The 22,478-nt window shown below is 31.3% G+C and overlaps 1 protein-coding gene across 2 annotated transcripts in view; it reads left to right on the top strand.

Moving 5' to 3' along the window:
- LOC123692687 (basic proline-rich protein-like) overlaps positions 1–22,478 on the top strand; it is a 32,850-nt gene that overhangs the window by 97 nt on the left and 10,275 nt on the right. The window lies entirely within an intron of this gene.

Raw genomic sequence — 22,478 nt, 5'->3', positions numbered from 1 at the left:
GAATGTATAGAGGGATGATATGTAGATATAGGAATGTATAGACTGGACGCAATTTTTTGATATGGTTGTTCAAATGCTAGTGTTCTAGTAGTAGTTTAAAACAACTACCTTAAGTTTACGGAATTATTTTTATCGGAAATCATCAATTGTTCGATGGTATGGAAAAACGGAGATGAATTGGATAGAGATGTCAATTTTTTTATACGTATTATAAATAAGAATTGGTAAGGGTTGAGAATCTCTTAACGTCCTCAATATGACTTAAACTAAAATTAATTAAAACACATAATAAAATATACGCCAATTGCATTAAAAAAACTCATATACTATAGTATATGTATAATGTATATGCTATAGCATAACATAATATAAATATTCGTAAAAGATAGTAAAAGTGTTTAGTTTATGTTTATTTATTTAGTAAATGATTAGACCTTTTGAGCTGACACACTAACATTGCTTGAAATCAAAGCCTATATAATAAATAGTTGAAATTATGTAATCACATTGTCTTAAAAAGGCAACGATTGAATGTATTAATATTTAATACTACAATCTATACATATAATAAATCTGTAGAAGGTTCAATTCTGTACATTGAAAATATTGAAAAAATAAATAGCAGGGGGTGTTACTGGATCGATACCAAACTCAAATATGTGATTAAAAAAATTTTTGTCTGTCTGTCTGTATGTTCAGGCATCACGTGAAAAGTAACGGTTCGATTTCGATGAAACTTGGTATAATTACCTATACCTTATTATTCTGGGCATAAAATAGGAAAATTAATTAATTTTTCCGCGCGGACGGAGTCGCGGGCGGAAGCTAGTCAGTAATAAATTAAATTAAAATTCCAAATATCATACAAGTAAATTGATATCACGTTGGTGCGAAACATAGCAAAGCTCGAAATTCAGAAATAGCTTGCGTGATTAATTATTATTACTTTTTATTTTTATTTTCTCTTGATTTTATTGTTTTCTTTATTTTTTAACAACAAGTAAAGATCTTATTGGTAATTAAGAGCTTTGCGATGGTTATGTAGAGCTATGAAAATCTTTTTAAAAGAACTGGCATATGACAACATTCAAGCCTCTGCTGCAACACAGTAACATGCTAATGTTTCACGCAGTTCTTCAGATTGATACCTTTCTAAGCCAATTAGAACGTTTTGATCATCTATACTAATATTATAAAGCTGAAGAGTTTATTTGCGTGATAATCTCAAGAACCACGGGTCCCCTTTGAAAAATGATCTCACTGTTAAATAGTCCATTTATCGAGGAAGGCTATATGCTATATATCATCACGCTTAGACCAATATAGCAGCGGAGAAATGCGGGTAATACCGCAGGTCATAGCTAGTTAGCAATAATTTGGAAGCACTATTTGATTTGCCATATCAAGAACGAATTGTCGAATTACATAGATGTCGGTAAATTGTAGAGTCTGACCTAATTTGTTTAATCGCGTAATTTAAGTTTTGTTCATCTCAGCGCTAATCTATGGACTTAAATGGGAAATAAAGACGTTTAGCGAATAAAAGAGGACGCAAAGTTAATTTATCGAGAATTGTATGTCGCTTTGTGGTATGGTTGATGTTTAACATTGATGATGTTAATCCATACTAATATTATAAATGCGAAAGTAACTCTGTCTGTCTGTTACTCAATCACGGCTAAACTACTGAACTAATTTCCATGAAATTTGGTATGGAGATATTTCGATACCCGAGAAGGGACATAGGCTACTTTTTATCCCAGGAAAATGACGCAATCCCGGTAATGCCACGGGAACGGAAACTATGCGGGTTTTTCTTTGATGCGCGGGCGAAGCCGCGGGCTGTAACCTAGTGTTGAATAAGTTTCAATGTATAAACCATCTTATTTAATTACAAAACGCAAAAGGCTCGTAAATACAAGAAAATACTACTTAGTTTTATAATTTACGACGCGTGATTTATGAAGAAAATACCAGGTTTTGAACCTAGGTCATCGGGTAACATCCTAACGTTCACGAAGTTTTGAAACGTGTTGCCTAGACTCAATCATGTAATTTTTGAGTTAGATCTATGCTATTTTGATAATTGCGTAATACAGTAATTGCTCCGCCATGGATTATTAGTGTTATTAATATATTTTGTTGTTATTTAATATTTTCCTAACTTCATTTTGCATCAAACAAACATAAAATGATTGAAATTTCTCTTAAACCCTTAAGCTTTATGATAAACTTTGATAAGACAACTGCGTTTATATCTACACTAATATTATAAAGAGATACTTTATTTTTTGTTTGATTGTAATGAACAGGCTCATAAACTACTGGACCGATTTTAAAAATTCTTTCACCATTCGAAAGCTACATTATCCACGAGTAATGTGTCCCGCGGTTCTACCCGCGTGGCTCCGCTACTGGTTGTCTTAGCGTGAAGATAATATAATATAGCCTATAGCCTTCCTCGTTAAATGGGCTATCTAACACCGAAATAATTTTTCAAATCGGACCAGTAGTTCCTGAGATTAGCGCGTTCAAACAAACAAACACACAAAAAAAACAAACACAGCTTTATAATATTAGTATACCATTGTCTTCCTTATTTAACAAATAGTCAAAGTTAAAGATCAATGATTCTTAAAAGAATTTTGAAATCAATTGTTATTTTTGTGAAACCAAGTTTCAATAATGCTGATGCCACCTTAACATTTATGTTCTTATATAATTTACTTGTTGAGAAACACGTAATCTGTACTGAAGTTCATTTGTCTTGCATGTCTGTATGTAATAACTAGCTGGCTTGGTAAACTTTGCGAATAAAAATAAAATAGTTTTCAAGCATTAGAAGATTATTATTAGAATAGATTATGGTAATAAAAAATGTTAGTGATCAAAATTTGGAACACAAATATATCATCTATTTCGTTTGTTGTAATTAAATACACAGCACCACTATCATCTTAAATAAATAATATATAAGATTTTATTATATTATAGGTATCAGGTTTCAAACGTGTTTCCAATTTTGTTGTCTCTCTTTGTTTTTTAGTAGTGTATTATTAGATAAAAAAAAATGATTTTGGCAATATTTTAAGAAGCATCCTGTCATTCATACTTTAACAATAATTGACCTATTTAAAAGAAAGCGGCTAAGAAATGGTATTATCATGAAAATATTTAATATTTAAAAAAAATAACGAAAGAAAGTGCGTTGGGCCATTTTCGTAGTTTCCTTGTTTTGGTGCAAATAAAGTATTTTCATTCATTCATTCATTCATACGTGTCAAAATACACATAAATAAATTAAATTAAATTAGTTTAATATAAGTAATACATACGAGAATTCTTTAAAAGCACTCTAAAATTACAATGGGTGAAAATATTCCAAAATAAATTGCACGTTAAAACGAGATTTTTTAATGGAGTACATTTAAAGTAAAAAGCAATAATGTCGTGACGCAATGTTGGGAAAGGTCAGGCACAGGTATCGAAAAACAAATACATCTTTGGATTGACGTGATTAATATTGCGCGACCTTTTGAGAACATCCCGGTTTTTAACTTTTCAACACGCTTTTATTAGTTTCATCTGTATGTTTGTATGTAACCGACTCCTTTAAACTCGATTTTGACCCACTTTAAACGGACAGATTTATTTCTTTGCATTCTTAACAAGGATCGGTGACAACACAATAATTTCATGAGTGTACCTAAGCATGTTTTTTTAGTTTTTCTAATATTACATATACATGATGGAACTGCTTTTTACAGTTTTCGATTTTTATAATAAAATACACTCAGTAAATGAGCTCTACTTTTACTCTTGATAGTGGTGTAGATCGAATAGATTAAAAAAAATATTGCATATTTATTTATAATTTTTTTATACATCACAAAAACAACCAATGTCAAATGAAAATAATGGATTTTCTATCCTATAGGATAGATGAATTTTATATCTTTTTCAGATATTCACTACGAAAGAACTCATAAATAAAACATTACTTATAATATTTAGTAATCATATTTCCACTGAAATCATAAATAGGAAAGCATCACCTTTAAATGTCTCAATTCTTGCTAGTTGCAACCAAATAAGGAAAAACACTATTTAAAGGATTTGATATTTCACATATTATATTATATGCTTGAATATATTATTGCTATATAAGGATGTTTAAATTATGTCAATACAATAACAACTAAATTCCTGAGACATGATATTTCATGACTTTGGACGATATTATTTCACTTAAATTGATATCTTTTGTGGACTTTTAAATCTATAAATATTTCTTAGATTTTAACTTCTTAGATTAATTTCATTTAATAACAAATTTCTCAAAAAAATTTATTACTGTAATAATTATCGTGACTCGATACATATTACACGAAGCCTAAACATTGTTGCGCATTTTCATAAATATTCCCAAGCATTAATTATTTGATTTAAGGGTGTATTTATTTTTAACACGCTTTTATTAGCTCCACCTGTAGGCTGTATATGTATTCTAATTTGTTTAAATTTAATTTTGACCCACTAGATTAATTCACACTTATCAAGGACCGGTGACAATACATTAATTTCATTTAATTCATCTAACTACCCTGACAAAAAATAGAGCGAGCTTTTTAGTTGAAGTGAAACTTCTTTATCGGGGATGTAAACAAATTTAGTGTAACATTTTTTCGTTACGCATAACATTTTTCCGTTACGCGCCATATTTTTCTTATCCCTATCACGCGTGATCCGATGTACCTATTTCTGTAAAGTTGCATACAGTAAATTATTTTTTGAAATAATGAATAAAGAATTTTCACTTCTTACGTGTGTACACTAGTACACGCACACATTTTTTTAAAGCTATATTTTATTTCATATAAATGCTATAAGATAAGCTTCGTAATGTTAGTGTCACCCACACTTGAAACATTATGTCATATGGTTCAGATAGTTTCGTGGGTGGAATGGTGCGGCATCCTCAACGTGAAGGTCGTCGAGTCAAGTTCACGAAACTGATGACATTTAGATACATTTGAATAGGATGTTTTTAGATATTGATAATAATTTTTGGGGAAATTATAGATTTTTATTACGAGTCTAGGAAAATTTTATATAAACAAAAAATTGTAAATGTCAAAGAAATCTTTTTGTTTGGCTATATTATAAATTACTAGGTTTCCGCCCGCGGCTTCGCCCGCGCAGTCAAAGAAAAACCCGCATAGTTCCCGTTCCCGTGGGATTTCCGGGATTGCGTCATTTTGCCGGGATAAAAAGTAGTATGTCCTTTTTCGGGTATCAAAATATCTCCACACCAAATTTCATGAAAATTGGTTTAGTAGTTAAGGCGTGATTGAGTAACAGACAGACAGAGTTACTTTCGCATTTATAATATTAGTATGGATTTAAATTGCTTTATATATTTAAATTATTATCGTATTATCCTTTCAATGTGCAACTATATTCCTCATAGTTCAGGATACATCGCCCATTTTTGCAAGTGACTACTATCAAGCTAATTTTCCGTTAAATTTTTGATTTGATGGTTCTCAAATATTTATTACGAACTGAATTTTTTTTTGTTCAATCTCAAGATAATTACCTAAATTATTCGAAAAAATATTTGTCCTACAAAATCTATGGTTTGTTCAAAGAGTCCCCTTTCCAAAGTGTATCGATAACGAGGTCATCATAAATGATTACTAACAAGCTGATTTTTTTGTTTTCACTTAGTTAATGTTTATATAATTCAACAGACATATTGTCCTACAAATTGCGTAATAAATATTTGAGAACCATCAAATAAAAAAATTTATCCTTGTTATCTCTGTTAGCTACCACAATCGAGAGTTTCGTACACGAAATTATTCGGTGTCTCATCAAAATAAAGCTACAAACGGAAAATCAGCTTCATAGTAGTCACTTGCAAAAATGGGCGATGTATCCTGAACTATCATCTTTAATTTAGCACAAGAAAGTCCTACTGATTATATTAAATCGTAAGCAAAATTACTTTTATATACGTATTAAGTTAACTTTATGAAGCTTTGAGTGATGACATAGGTCAGATAGTTGACGCAAGGCTTCGAGTGGCCCATACTATATACAGGATGTTATTATTTTTAATGATCATATTTTTTTTGTTGTGTTGTTCGTCAAAAGGACGTATGTAATTTTTTGGTGATACATTAAGTATTGATTGGATTCTGTTTTTATTATAAAATTTATCACTAAATATGATATAATTTGATTAGTTTATTTTATAGTTAATTTGTTTACAAGAACAAAGTTCAAACATATATTGGCACTATAAGTTACGGAAATTTCTCTACAATAATTGCTTTGCTGACCTTTAATTTTAAAAATTACTAGTTAGATACAAAATTTATATTTTAATTTATATTTTATTGTTATTTAATTGCTGTAATTGAAACATTATATCATATCGTGTATTCTCATCATCCTGACCTTTCTAATAAATTCAGAACACACTGTATAATCTATAATCTAACGAGTGAGTTGTTCCGAGATACGTTTTAATTATCTTGTCATTTGTTTCTTTGTAGGAATATATTGAGGACGTGCTAAGAATCTTTTTATGTAATACTTGATTCATGCTGCAATTCTTAAATAATAATAAGAAATAATGCATTATGTTATAATAATACAAGTAAATTAAAAAGCTATATTCACTCTAAATCTGATTGATTTCTTGTATTTGTTAATGGGTTTAAAAAATTTATATGCAAATTTATTTAATTTTCTTGCAATTTAATTAAACTACGTATGAATATAAAAAATGCATTACGGAGTACAGATATAAAAATCTTAATAGTGGTATTTTTATACTGAACTAGCTGCTCCGCCCGGTTTCACCCCCGTGGCCTCACTCCTGTTGGTCGTAGCGTGATGATATAATATATAGCCTTCCTGGATAAATGAGCTATCTAACACTGAAATAATTTTTCAAATCGGACCAGTAGTTCCCGAGTTTAGCGCGTTCAAACAAACAAACTCTTCAGTTTTATAATATTAGTATAGATTGGACACCCATAACCAAAGTTTTCCTTTATTTTAGTTTAATGTTATCTATTTTTATAATTATAAGGAAAAATTAATTAATAATTAATAAATATTAATAAAAATAAAAAATAAACAAATAATTATTTATTCATCTGTTTAGATTTACCCTTTACAACAGCAATTAAAATAATTTCATGTGAAGAATAAGTCCCACATAAAGTTACAGGCGTTGTGTAAACATTATTACAGTAATTTTAAAGGCTTCGTATTTCACACTCATATTCGCAAAGCATCAAATTACACATTGTATAATATAGGTATAATTATACACATAAAATCGTGCATAAAACCAACGCATAGACATACATACACGTTCATTGACACAAATGTTATCTTTTGAATTAACAAAGGCTAAGATAAATTGAGGGAGCTGTGAACAAAAGATCTTTTCGCGTTAAAGAAAATTTTACTGGTCGAGTGGAAGTTACGAGTTACAATAGTGTGCTAGTAACGCGGTGTAAGTTATACGTTTTAGCGATTTTCTATATTCAATACTAAATTTCGATTTTATATGAATTTTTTTATGTTAGTTTTTCGATTAAGTTACGTTTGAACTAATTACTTAAGAAGTACATTAAACTGTAGAACTTTAAATCAAATATCAGTTTTCTGTGATGTATGTTACATAACAGGATACTGACATTTGTCGGTCAAATCAAATGTAGAGTCGTAAGTTTTATATAATTAATTAATTGTTATTCGTATCTACATATTATTATTTTTAAGCAAGTGTCTAGTCTACTTAAATTGTTTGTGGTCTTTGCCGCGCTTGTAGTGGTTACCTTAATTTTGTATTTTATACTATTAGACTTATGCGATATTGTTTTTTGTTGTAGATTCTTTTGCAATTTTGAAACTGAAGAAACCACCACACTAAATTAGAAACTTAGCTTCTAAATAATATTATAACAACATCTGTCATTCGTGCCATAGACCACAAGCAGTAGCGTTTTCACGCACGTCAACGCGTCAACAATATGAGATGCAGATAACATCGTTGCATACGTTTTGTTTGGATAGCGGAACTATTGTGAGTTAAAAATGAGACTGTCGGTCCAAGTCATAAGCGGAGGCGATTAGCGATTTCGTATTGATTATTAAATTAAGGGAAATTAGCAATGTTTTTGTTTACTTATACTTTATAGGGACATTTTTCAGTTTAATTTGCAATTTTTTAGTAACTGAATGTTAAATAAACTGTTAATGGTATTAAACAATTATTTACGCGAATAAAAACAATATTGATATAAGAGTGCTACAGGAATAATATCATGACTATTGGTGCAACTAAAATTATTTGTATTTAACTCTTCATATCGGATGTAGAGTTAAATTTACATTTTATACAAAAAATATGTGCGTGTACTAGTGTACACACGTAAGAAGTGGAACTTCTTTATGACCTTATTTTTCAAAAAATAATTTAGGTACTATAAGCAACTTTACAGAAATACGTCGAATCACGCATGGTAGGGATAAAAATAAGATGACGCGTAACGGAAAAATGTTACACTAAATTTTTTTCCGACCCCGATAAAGAAGTTTCACTTCAAAAATCCTTTTGATATAGTTTTTTTTAATTATAATAAAAGTAACTCAACAAAAAAAAAAACAGTATCAAAACAATGAACGACTTAGTTAAGTAATTTTGTATACCCTTACAAAGTTATTGTAACTTAAGATATTCTTTGAAATGTGGTTACGAAATACACTATTGGCAGCCTTTTGTCTGAGTGCCAACTTTCTATGTTCCAATACATGTGTCATGCACAATAACATTCAAGTATTTCAAGGTTGTACCTCATTTTGAAAGAAAAGTTTACATGTCCACTGAACGGTACGGTAAAGATAACATTCAAAAATAGTGCGTTGATCTCTAATGTAAAGTGTGATTTCAGATGGAAGTTAGTTAGTAAAATATTTAAATCTTTATTAATTTCATTCTTTTTCAAATAAATTAATATTGTGCTATGTTACATAATGATTTTTTTAATTATTCCAATATTTTTATTTCACATAGGTACTTAACGTTGGTACCTACCTTATATTTTATAACTTGTATGTTATTTCTTCATCTGAATCTATAATAATACTAGTGGTCCGCCCCGGCTTCGCCCGTGGTACCTACATGTTTAAACTATCCTATCTCTCAAGTTAGATCGAACTGCACATAGTGTGCGAATTTTATTATAATCGGTTAAGTGGTTTAGGAGTCCATTGAGGACAAACATTGTGACACGAGATTTATATATATTAAGATTATAAAGCTGAAGAGTTTGATTGTTTGTTTGTTTGTTTGAACGCGCTGATCTCGGGAACTACTGGTCCAATTTGAAAAATTATTTCGGTGTTAGATAGCCCATTTATCGAGGAAGGCTATAGGCTAAATATAATCATGCTAAGACCAACAGGAGCGGAGCAATGCGGGTGAAACCGCGGGGTACAGCTAGTCTATGATAAACTGATAATCTTATACTTTTTAAATTGCCGTAACTCTGCAACTTTATTTTTATAAGTACGTATTCCAAGTGCATGATATCAACAGCGTGGGCTGAAATTAGTTAATACTAACATTTGATCTTTCAACCGTTCCTTAAAATATGATATTAACATAAAAATATGTTCTATTAATGACGAAATTATTTAAAACATATTGTTATAAACGCGTATTGTAATCTTTATAATAAATCAACGAGCCCACTCAACCTAGCCTGATATAGGATGAGTCAGGGAAAGTTGCGTAAACACCTTGGAAATTTGGTCAAGGAATAAATAAAGATAGCCCTTTGGCCCTTGATAGTATATAGGTTGAGGTATAAATAAAAAAATGTGAACCGACACGACGCCTGGCAGATGTAAAACACACACTACTGCATATAGTCTATGTATATACATATACCATCATATAGTGTGGTGACGCGTCGCCACGACATTGGTCGCCATGTCAGAAATCGCCTTCGTTTTACGTACGCCTATAGATGTTTTACATCAATAATAATACCTCTTGAGCCTTAATAGTGTTAAGCAGTGGTAGATCAGTGGTGAGGACCTCGGAATTCAATAAGTCGAAGGTTCGAGACCAGGCGAGAGCGCAGGAAAATTGATTTTTCAATTTATCTTTGCTTGTGTATCACACAACTGCTCGAAACTGCGGAAAACATCTTGTGGAAACCATAGAAGTATATTGAAAAAACATGTCAAAGAATCAAAAGTTCAACGACATGTGACATCTGCCCGCACTTGACCAGCGTGGTGGATGTCTTGTACCCTCATAGAATCCGTGTCCCAGCAGTGGGAACATGATGAGTGTATAGGTTATTGGTTTCATATTATCGCCTAAGATAATTTACACTATCGTGTAGGTATTGTACAAATAATTGGTCAGTGATTGTTTGCGTGTGAATCTCGAAAAAGTCGTAAAAACTTCTACTGTCCATTGCCACTAAAGAAATCCCTTTTGATGTACTTCGGTATATTGTCGTAGATTGTATAATCTTTCATTAACTAAAAATATTAACTAAGAAGAATTAAAGGTAATAAATACTCGGGATATCACTATATAGTATAAAACAAAGTCGCTTTCTCTGTCCCTATCTATGTCCCTTTGTATGCTTAAATCTTTAAAACTAAGCAACGGATTTTGATGCGGTTTTTTAATAGATAGAGCGATTCAAGAGGAAGGTTTTAGTATATAATTTATTAGGTTTTAGACAAAGCGGGCGAAGCCGCGGGCGGTAAGCTAGTAATTAATATATTCACTATATTTTCATGTTGCCGCTCAGATAAGAAGGAGGAAGGACTCATAACATAGCATTTCAATTAATTTAAAATATGAATTTAATCCTTGATTTGTAATAACTTGATAAAAATATTTAAATCGCTCATAATTTATTTTCATATGTTTTTGACTTTATCTAATAACAATAAAATATTGTCGATTTCCTCTATATATAATTGTCAATTTCCTACATTTTTTTGTTTTATATTTATTTTAAATCCTCAAAAATAATCAAACAGACAGACGTAACAATAAAACAAATGCGAAGGCTGCTCTACCGGTTTCTTAATGAGACATGTATAAATTAGCATTCTTACTTTATCATGTGGTGAATCTTAATAATCAATTTTGTGTTCAATCGGCAGACAGTCGTGTCAACGTATTTTGCTATATGTCTTACTAGCTGCTCCGCGCGGTTTCACCCCCGTGGCTCCACCACTGTTGGTCGTAGCGCGATGATATAATATAGCCTTATAACCTTCCTCAATAAATGGGCTATCTAACACAGAAAGAATTTTCAAATCGGACCAGTAGTTCCCGACATTAGCGCGTTCAAACAAACAAACTCTTCAGCTTTATAATATTAGTATAGATTAAAAACATATGATTGATATAAAATATCGAATTAAAAAAATAGAATAGTTTTTTTACGTTTGTATAAGAAATCGATCTTCTTTCTAGTTAACTGGTTCACAAAAGTTTTTGGAAAAAGGTTTGAAATCTCTATATGTTAGAGTACAAAAAATGTCATAAAAGAACGTATTATGTACCGTGTACGGAACATATAACTTTGTTTACGATTACTGATAAAATAAAACTTACAATAGACATTCCAAGAGATACCTAAATTCTAAGAGAGATCATAAAATATCAAATATTAATTTGATAATAGCTATTAATTTACCCATCTACGTACGAAACAATTTTAAACAGGATTTCCTATCTCCGTTGCACATAACATAATCGTTCATAGTTATAACATCTTCACACTCATACATAAAAACCACATCCACACATTAAAATGTTAAATTAATTCAAAAATTTTCAATGTCAACAATTCAATGCCGTGATGCGATTTACAACATAAATACTAACACGCAATATCCGTACGTAGTCTCTTGCTGATAGAGTTCATAAAGGCGTAAAATATTTTCGAAAATTTGATGTCACTACAAATAAACACATTTTAAAGGTCGCTGAAGTGGCTTCATTGGATAATACGGATCTTAATATTTATTTTCAAACAAAATATGACTCTATTTATAAAGCGTTAAGGTGTATATCCGGATATATAAAACTCTTTTACAGATCTTGTCTGCAGTTGTTCTTGAACTTTGATTTAATGGGATAAAATAATAAATGGACTATTTTTTGCTCCCAAAAATGGATGATTTGTTTCTGAAGATGTCTAGATGATTTTTTATTTACATTCTTATTTCAGCTGCACATATTTATTTATTGAAGTGAAACTTCTTTATCGGGGTTGGAAAAAAATAGTGTAACATATAGTTTCGTTACGCGTGACATTTTTCCGTTACGCGCCATCTTTTTCTTATCCCTACCACGGGTGATTCGACGTATTTCAAAAAAAGTTGCATATAGTAAATTTTTTTTTTTAAATAAGGTCATAAAGAAGTTTTACTTCTTACGTGTGTACACTAAAACACGCACACATTTTTTTTATATTTAATTAACCCCAAGTGTCAATTTTATACATATGTTAGCAACCCATTTATAAAAAACCTATTAAATATATTATTTATTATACCATTTCTTACATTATAAATTAAATAGAGAGTCAGAAATCAACACAAATGTGAACAAAGTCGGGCATAGCAACAAAATATATGACATACATTAAACAGCAGTACATTTTGAAACATATTATAATGACCATATTATAACCTAGAAATCTAAACCGTGAATCCTTATATATTCAAGGTAAGATTGTAGGTTACCTACATCATTTAAGATGAATCCAATTATACATTTTAAAGAGGAGAAAATGTACTTCTTTACACATTATTATTTTGTTTTATAAATAGATATACATATATATATACATTTGGGGATGGTGTAAATAAAAACGCCAAATTAGCCCAATTTAGTTTATTATTTATATACCGGTAAAAATACAATCGTCCATTTCTTTACAACCAAAAACACATAGTAGTCTCCCATAGACCGTCATAGATTCAAAAACAGTATATGTATTCATAGATTCTTATTAGAAAAAATACAGACTAAAAAAACTAATTATGAAATTATTTCTTATTCTTAATTTAGACTAGCTTTCCGCCCGCGGCTTCACCCGCGTTTTTAAAGGAAACCCGCATAGTTCCCGTTTCCGTGGGATTTCCGGGATAAAACCTATCCTATGTGTTAATTCAAGTTACCCTCTATATGTGTTTTAAATTTCATTGTAATCGGTTCAGTAGTTTATGTGTGAAAACCATACATTCATACATAGGTACAAACCTTTCATTTTTATAATATAAGTATAATATAATTTATCCTATTCCCACATACATTTTGAGTCCAATTTCATATATTCATAATAAAATGTTACTCAATTTTCCTTCTGTATCTCAAAAGTATCCTCTGATACACCTACTCATAGAATAAAATATAGATTAATTTTTAAACAGCCAAGTAAACACTAAAGAAGGTCACACAAAAGTTATAATGGATTATACAAGTGCTGAATTATATAAGAACTAGATTTCCGCCCGCGGCTTCGCCCGCGTTTGCAAAGGAAAACCCGCATAGTTCCCGTTCCCGTGGGATTTCCGGGATAAAAACTATCCTATGTGTTAATCCAAGTTACCCTCTATATGTGTGCTAAATTTCATTGTAATCGGTTCAGTAGTTTTTACGTGAAAGAGTAACAAACATCCATACAAACTTTCGCCTTTATAATATATATTAGATTAGATTTATTAGTTAAAGGTTATCATTATGAACTGAACAATAAATCAGTTATGATGAATCTCATTATTGTTAAAAGTTATGCTCTAGGCGTATCTTAATAGAAATAAATAGCTGATAAATCAACAACCTTTTCAATTAATTGATGACTATTTATAATTCTGCTTTATTTTGAAGTTGGTTGAAATAAGTTAAGTAATTAAATATTAAACTGGTATTACATTATCTGTGGTATTAATCATTATTAATCATTTTTATCATGAATAAATAATTTAGAAAATAAAGACTTTACGAGCGAGCGTGGTCACGGGGAGCTGACTCCCAGTGACCACGCTCGCTGTAAAGTATTCGAATTGTCGGGAAAATAATATAATTAATAAATCGCGTTTAAAATCCGTTAAAAAGTCTTCAATTCTAAATGTATAATACTCGAGTAAAATCAAACACTAGAAAATACTATGAATAAAATATAATCTTACTGATATCATAAATGCGAAAGTTTGTATGTTTATTTGTTTGTTAGAGTAGTAGTGTAGAGTTCCTTCTACGTATTTCCGTGATATATAAGATCAATGCATTTCCGTTCTATTATATGGCAGTTTAGGATTATTTTAATCTCCATCCATGTATTTGGAAAAAACATAATATCTGAGTGTTTTCGTATTACAATTTACAGTGCAATGATACATAATAATCTGAGTCTTTTCGTATATTTCATTTTACAGTGCAGTGTCCAAAATAATCCATACTAATATTATAAATGCAAAAGTAACTCTGTCTGTTTGTCTGTTACTCAGTCACGCCTAAACTACTGAACCAATTTTCATGAAATTTGATATGGAGATATTTTGATACCCGAGAAAGGACATAGGCTACTTTTTATCCGGGGAAAATGATGCAATCCTGGAAATCCCACGGGAACGGGAACTATGCGGGTTTTTCTTTGACTGCGCGGGCGAAGCCGCGGGCGGAAACCTAGTAGGTATGCTATAACGTAGGCGAGTCCTTAGAAGGTCGAATATCTAAAGATGTCCACCTCAGTCTTTATGATACCCGGATCTATTGGAAAAGGAAACAACTACTAATTCAAATAAGTCTTAATTATTTATTTATACTAGATGCTACCATGTTACTGTTATTGTGTTTATAATGACGTATTGACGTTATCCTTTCGTTGTAATTCCTATCTCGTACTTGAACATCTGTTGAGATCAAAGGGAAATAATAATGACGTTTTTAGCCTTAAACTGCATGGTATTTTAACTTATTACACCCTAAACATAAGGGATTTTATAGTATGTATAAGCCATAGTTCTGGTAATTTTAATTATTAGTAGTAGCACTATTATATAATAGTGCTACTACCGAAGCAGCCACCGTAGTAGCACTATTATATAATAGTGCTACTACGGTGGCTGCTTCGGTGGTAGTAGTTAAAGTATATTGAATTATAGTTAATACAGTAATATAAAAAAAAATTGGTTGCCTGTAAAGTCGGTATACGGGCGAAAGTTTTACGTGGCAACGACTTTTTATGTCTGTCTCTCTCGCTCTTAGGCGGGCTAACCATGCCCGAGTGGAAGGGACGCGTGCCTCTCACTCGCTCTCATTGTGAGCGCATAACGTGAGCGGAGCGTAACGCAGTTTCTTGAAGTGTCACCCGGCAAACCAATTTATAAGACGTTGTCAACTTGTCACGTCAATAAAGATGAATATCATTAGGAAAATATATCAAGTTTTAAAGTAAAGTAGTAAAGCCACTAAAAAGTGCCTTTATTAAACACCAAAAAATAAAGCCCTGAAATAAAATAAAGGTCAAGTACATAAAAAATATTTTACTGTAATATCTCATCCCACTGAATTTCGAAAGATGCATATTCAATAATTCAAGAGAATTTCACGCAAGAACAACTGGTTAAACGCGGAGTTCGATTCTCATTTGGAGCAAATTAGTCACGGCACCCACGGATTTCATTTATCATGTTGTCCTATATGATAAACTGACGCACGAGTATTATGTGATTTAAATTAAAAAATAAAAATTCGATAAAACTTTGGCACGGATAATTTTCATTAAAACTAAAAGTATTCATACACGAATTTAAGTCACTAATTTGAGCCAATGTTCAGAATCTGTACGTATCATATAAGAAGACTAATTAAAACTATCTTATACGTATAACTATGTGAAATTAATCTACGAAGGTCATTCATCGTTATAAACTCATAAATAAACCAACGTATCTACAAGACTATTCACACTCATAAATCGTTTCGGTCATAAATTTCAAACCTCATTCATAATTGATAATTCATCAAATGACAACCTTGCAACAATTATTACGTTTACATAAACCAAGTGCCATTGGCATTTCATCATCTGATGTTATAAACTGTTCAAATAACGTAAATAAACCCTCACTAGCTACATAGTATAAATACGCATAAACAAACGTAACCTTCTCACACGTCCGAGTATTTGTCAATTAGGACTTATCAATAGAGTCTTCAATGTCAATTTTGGAATGCCACTTAACTAAGATGAACGCTTGACATCTTGCGAAACAACGCTTTGCATGCGTCCTCCGCTTTATTATAATCTAGCGGTCCGCCCCGGCTTCGCCCGTGGTACATGTTTACGTTTTCTCTACATAAGATCCATCCTCGTACTTCAAGAAATATAATAAAAAAAGAATTATCGAAATCTGTTCAGCCGTTCTCGAGTTATGCGCTTACCAACACATTTTGCGATTCATTTTTATATATAAGAAGATGTGTCAACTCTGCCTGTATATTGGAGATACGACAGTACTTATTACATTCATTGTAAATTAATTTCTAATGTAAAAAGATAGGATGATCCAATGCTAAGAATTTTGTAGCTTATCAAAAGATAAGAATTCACAACGTATATAGATAAGTTATAAGTAATCTATTCTATACATATAATAAATCTGTAGAAGGGTCAATTCTGTACATTGAAAATATTGAAAAAATAAATAGCAGGGGGTGTTACTGGATCGATACCAAACCCAAATATGTGATTAAAAAAAATTTTGTCTGTCTGTCTGTCTGTCTGTCTGTATGTGAAGGCATCACGTGAAAACTAACGGTTCGATTTCGATGAAACTTGGTATAATTATACCTTATTATCCTGGGCGTAAAATAGGATACTTTTTATCCTGGAAAAATACGTAGAAAAAAATTAATCTTAATTTTTCAGTTTTATCCATAGACGTTGTTCCGTAGAACCGCGAACACACGTTGCGTATTATTATAGGCCTAGCCGTATTTGGGAATTGGGTCCAATAGATATTTATAACATTTTATTGTCAGAGGTACCTACTCAAAATGGAGAAATAAACCATCCACGCGAAGACCGACATCCGCACGGACGGAGTCGCGGGCGGAAGCTAGTCACTAATAAGTTATAAGTAATCACTAATTTTATTCAAGACTTACTTATGACTATATAGTATAAGACCATATATAAGACAAAGTCGCTTTCTTCTGTCCCTATGTCCCTTTGTATGCTTAAATCTTTAAAACTATACAACGGATTTTGATGCGGTTTTTTTAAATAGATAGAGTAATTCAAGAGGAAGGATTTAGACAAAGCGGGCGAAGCCGCGGGTGGAAAGCTACTTCTATTATAATAATTCTTACCTATAATAGTAATTAGGTTATTAGGTCAATTTTTTTATCAGACAATAAATATGATAAATTCTTCCTTCATCCAAACTTCATAATATCGTAGAAACTCGCTTTTTATTGACGTAGTTCTAAAAAGCTTAACGTCAGCTATGAGTTATTTTTAATAACGATAAACGAACCGACAAATATTAATTTAAAAAACAATTTAAATGTGATCATTTTACATGATATAAAGATGTTATATGAGTAATTTTGAAATAAAATATGCTTTATGAAATACCGAAATTTACAAATTACTATTTAAATTATTTGTATAAATTAAAAAATAATAATTTTGGTCAAAGCGTGTCCTAGGAGCTTGGTTACAATTTACAAAGAGTTTGAGAGTATTTCGAGAATTTTGTTTAAATAGATAAAATATAATATAAGTACGTAAGTACATTAAAAGTAATTTAATAAGTTTAAGTGAGATTACCCACTGAGTTAAATATTGGTTTAAATGTCAAGGCGATAGTTATCGCGAAACCTGTGGTCAGATTTGAATACGGTAAATATTTCCTAACGCTTTATAAATAACGTCTCCACACTCAATGGGTTTTCTCAATTCCGTATTTGCTTAAAGTTCATTTTGACATTCCAATAGATTCTATGGAGGAGGTCAAATAGAATCAGATTCTAGTATCACGTTAAATAGCTGAAGATACAGACCGTATATACCTTTGGTAGAGAAACTTCTCTACCAAAGAGTTCTTGGTCTTCTCTATCAAAAAGCTTTAGAACTCTTAATGCGTGGATAATTAATAATACTTAGTTGATAATAATTATGTACTAATATTATAAAGCTGAAGAGTTATTTTGTTTAATCTTAGGAACTATTGGTCCGATTTGAAAAATTATTTCGGTGTAAGATAGCCCATTTATCGAGGAAAGCTATAAATCATCACGCTAAGACCAACAGGAGCGGAGCACTGCGGGTAAAATTACGGAGCACAGCTAGTTATTAATCAAAGTCTGGTCGGCTTAAAATAACAAATGTAGAATCAGGTAGAAATTAGGCTTGTATAAAGCAAAGAAGTTCCCTGAAAGACGTGGAGTGATGTAGCTCTATGAAAAATTATAAAAATTTAAACCATAAGATTTATGTTTCTCTTTATAGTAATTATTATTTCAGAAGCACGTGTAAGAATAAAGAGTATGTTATAATTGTGTACAGCACTATGTATTATACACTATATACATAATAAGCACAAATTCTTACGTATATAATAATATATAATTAATCATTATTATACTCGTACTGAGCCAATGCTTTCAATGCGAATTTGTTTTGCATTCATACTTTAATTGGATGCATCCTGGATCAATATTATATATTTTTCCTAATATACAAATACTTCTTTAGACGGTATTTTTTGATGTAACCAATAATAATAGGTACACCAGAAGATAATTATCTTATATATTACTAGCTGTCCCGACAAACGTTGTTCTGGCTTACTCTGATCACTTATAGATATGAAAAACGATGTTAGTCGGTTCTCAGATATACCCAACAGGGATACAAAATTTCATGAAAATCAGTCCAGTCGTTTCAGAGGAGTATGGTAACTAACATTGTGACAGGATAATTTTAAATCAGATGAAGGGGAATCTATAGATATTGTTTACAGTTGAAGTCAGGGTAACTCACTAGTATGACACATCATCTGCACATCAATATAATTGCTATCCGCATGCCAACTGCATACATATTCAAGTGACCATCACGCCATATAAGGCTTGCCCTTATCGCTTGCGTAAAACTCGAAACAAAAACATTGTTATTGATCATGGGTCTCGTTTTATGTGCATAAATAATTATGTGGCACTTTTACTTCGCTAGTACTTTGCTTACGGGTTTTGTCTGTCTTGCATAATGCCTTTAAACCAGGGGAGCTTATAGCAGTACTAGCTACGCTTCGCGGTTTCACCCGCGTGGCTCCGCTCCTGTTGGTCTTAGCGTAATGATATATAGCCTATAGCCTTCCTTGATAAATGGACTATCTAACACCGAAAACATTTTTCAAATCGGACCAGTAGCACCTGAGATTAGCGCGTTCAAACAAACAAACTCTATGTACATGCTCAATGCTCATCAGCTATACTCTATGTATAGATGAGCATGGCATTTACCTACAATCTATGAACTTTCATTCAGTAAATAAAGTAATTAGGTTTTGTGTTAGGAAAGAAGCATTCTAAATGATAGACTCTGGCTTATAACTTGAAAGTCTCACGCAAATAAACCTATCTGTTGAAACACTATAAGTTCAGTGTATTTTGTAATAAAATAAATTGAGATAACTTGCATGATTAGTAATAAAGAAATTAATATGTCAAACTGACACTAATGTCGTAGAGTTAGTCATCAAGTTGACATCATGACATAGGTCAATAATAGAGGATGATGGCATGATTGATTTGATATTGTTTTAGGTTTACAGATTTGACGAATTACGAAATTTTGTGGTAGATGTGTAAAGGTCAACTTTGACTGTATAAAGTCAGTACTAGCTTCAAGCGTAGAGTGAACCTTCTAGGGAAGCGCGCTCCATCTTAGACCACATCTCAGCTTAACATCAGGCGAGATTGTGGTCAAGCGCTTCCCTATCGACAATAATAAAAAAAAGAAAAATAACTATCAATTTCTATATAATATAGACCCGTATAGAGTATGTCGAAATTCTAATAACCCAAAAATGTTCATGAATTTTTGTCATAAAAATTGATATAAACAATAAGCACAGATTTAAAAACTTGTGATATTTTTAATCGCACTGGGGTTACATATAAATTTACAGCCTAAATCTTTACCTACGTCTCGGGACCAACAAACATAAAAAACACGAATTCAGTTCCTGATAAATATCATAATGACGAGAATGAAATATCTGCAGAAAGTGTAGATATAGCGTACCTACAATTTAATAATAATACTGGCAGATGAAGGTTGCCTGACAGAGATGGCTTGCAGCCATAAGGCCGCCATTTGTACATTTAAATCCATTAAAATATTTATAAAATAATAGTTTATGAGCCCTAATAAATGATTTTTCTTACCATATTTATTAAGATTAAGAAAATTTTCCATAGTTAATATTGAAACCAAATTGCTCATCACTTTAACTCTCCTTGAAGTATTGGTCAGTCATTAACATTAGTAAAGACTTACTTACGTTATATTTACAACATCTTTGTCAATATTCTCGTACATTTCGTACATGCGTTTTGTACGTGACGCCACTACTGTGTGGTTAAATAATCTTCTATAATATAAAAATGAATCCCAAAATGTGTTGGTAAGCGCATAACTCGAGAACGGCTGAACCGATTTCGATAATTCTTTTTTTATTATATTTATTGAAGTACGAGGATGGATCTTATATAGAGAAAACGTAAACATGTACCACGGGCGAAGCCGGGGCGGACCACTAGTTAAAAATATAGATATTACGTTGACCATTGCTTAAATTAACAGGTTTTAATTTATTGTATTTACCTAATCAAATATATAAAAATCTCGTGTTTCAGTATAATTAAGCAGCTCCGAAATAACTTTATTGATTTCAATGAAATTTTGTGTAGGCCTGCATCTCGGTCAACAACTACTTTTCATCCCCTTAAATGATAAAAGTAAGGCAGTAAAACGTTTGCTGGGTTATCAAGTAGCTAACAAAAAAAAAAACAGGGCATAAAAGTGTGGCTGTTCTAATCTATTTAGAAAAAAATATAATGTTATAGTACATATTGTGATATACGAGCATTGTTTCATGTTTGTATTATGTGTATTATGCAATTCGGTTAAGATTTTGGTATGTTTAAAGTCAATAAATAGATAGTGAGCAAACGTTTATCTTTTTGCCAAAATTGTGCAAAACATCAAACATTGCTCTACACTCTACTACATCACTTTTCGACAAGTACAAACATATTATAAGTATGCCAAATGATGACTAATGAATATAGTTACTAAACATAAAGTACTTGATATATATTACATATTAAAACGTAATCCATACTATATTATTATAATATTATAAATGCGAAAGTAACTCTTTCTGTCTGTCTGTTACTCTATCACGCCTATACTACTGAACCAGTTTTCATGAAATTTGGTATGGAGATATTTTGATACCCGAGAAAGGACAAAGGCTACTTTTCATCCCAGGAAAATGACGCAATCCCGGAAATCCCACGGGAACAGGAACTATGCGGGTTTTTTCTTTGAGTGCGCGGGAGAAGCCGCGGAGGGAAACCTAGTACATAATATACATTACCAGATCTTAATAATTTATGTTGAAATTAAAAATTTCTCGATTGAATATTTTATTTAAATTATTAAGAATCTATTGTTTGTGTACAGTAATTTGTGACTAAAATATACCACCTACTATTTTTTTACTATAATATATTATATTATTAAGTAATCATGTAATTTAAAATCTAAAGAAAAAACTATGTACGTACCTATTAAAAGATTTGAAACGAACATTCATTCCAACGTATTTTTGCGTAAGATCATCTTATAATAAGTGGACGTTGGTAAGGTAATAAGATTCACGATTATTATGAAGGATAATAATTTGTACACATTTACTCGTAATTGTAGTTATTTATTTTGGCTACGAAATTCACATGGATTTGTCTGTTTGTTTAAAATTTAAATTATAGAGTTCGGAGATTGAAAATAATCATATGAAACTTAATTATTTGAAGGAATTTCACAATAATTATTCTAACTTCTCATAAGTCTTAGATAGAAATATCTGACCTACTCTTTGGTAGAATGACCTATCCTGGTAAAACAAATAAATAAGGATTAGTACTGACAAGTAAGTAATTTTATCCAATATTTTTCAATTACTAGCAGACCTGTCCGCCCCGGCTTCGCCCGTGGTATATGTTTATGTTTTCTTTCCATAAGAACCATCCTCGTACTTCAAGGAATATTATAAAAAAGAATTATCGAAATAGGTCCACCCGTTCACGCGTGATGCCG

The sequence above is a fragment of the Colias croceus genome, chromosome 6 (assembly GCF_905220415.1).
Source record: "Colias croceus chromosome 6, ilColCroc2.1".
Lineage (NCBI taxonomy): Eukaryota > Metazoa > Arthropoda > Insecta > Lepidoptera > Pieridae > Colias > Colias croceus.
This window is presented reverse-complemented; position numbering and strand designations above follow the sequence as displayed.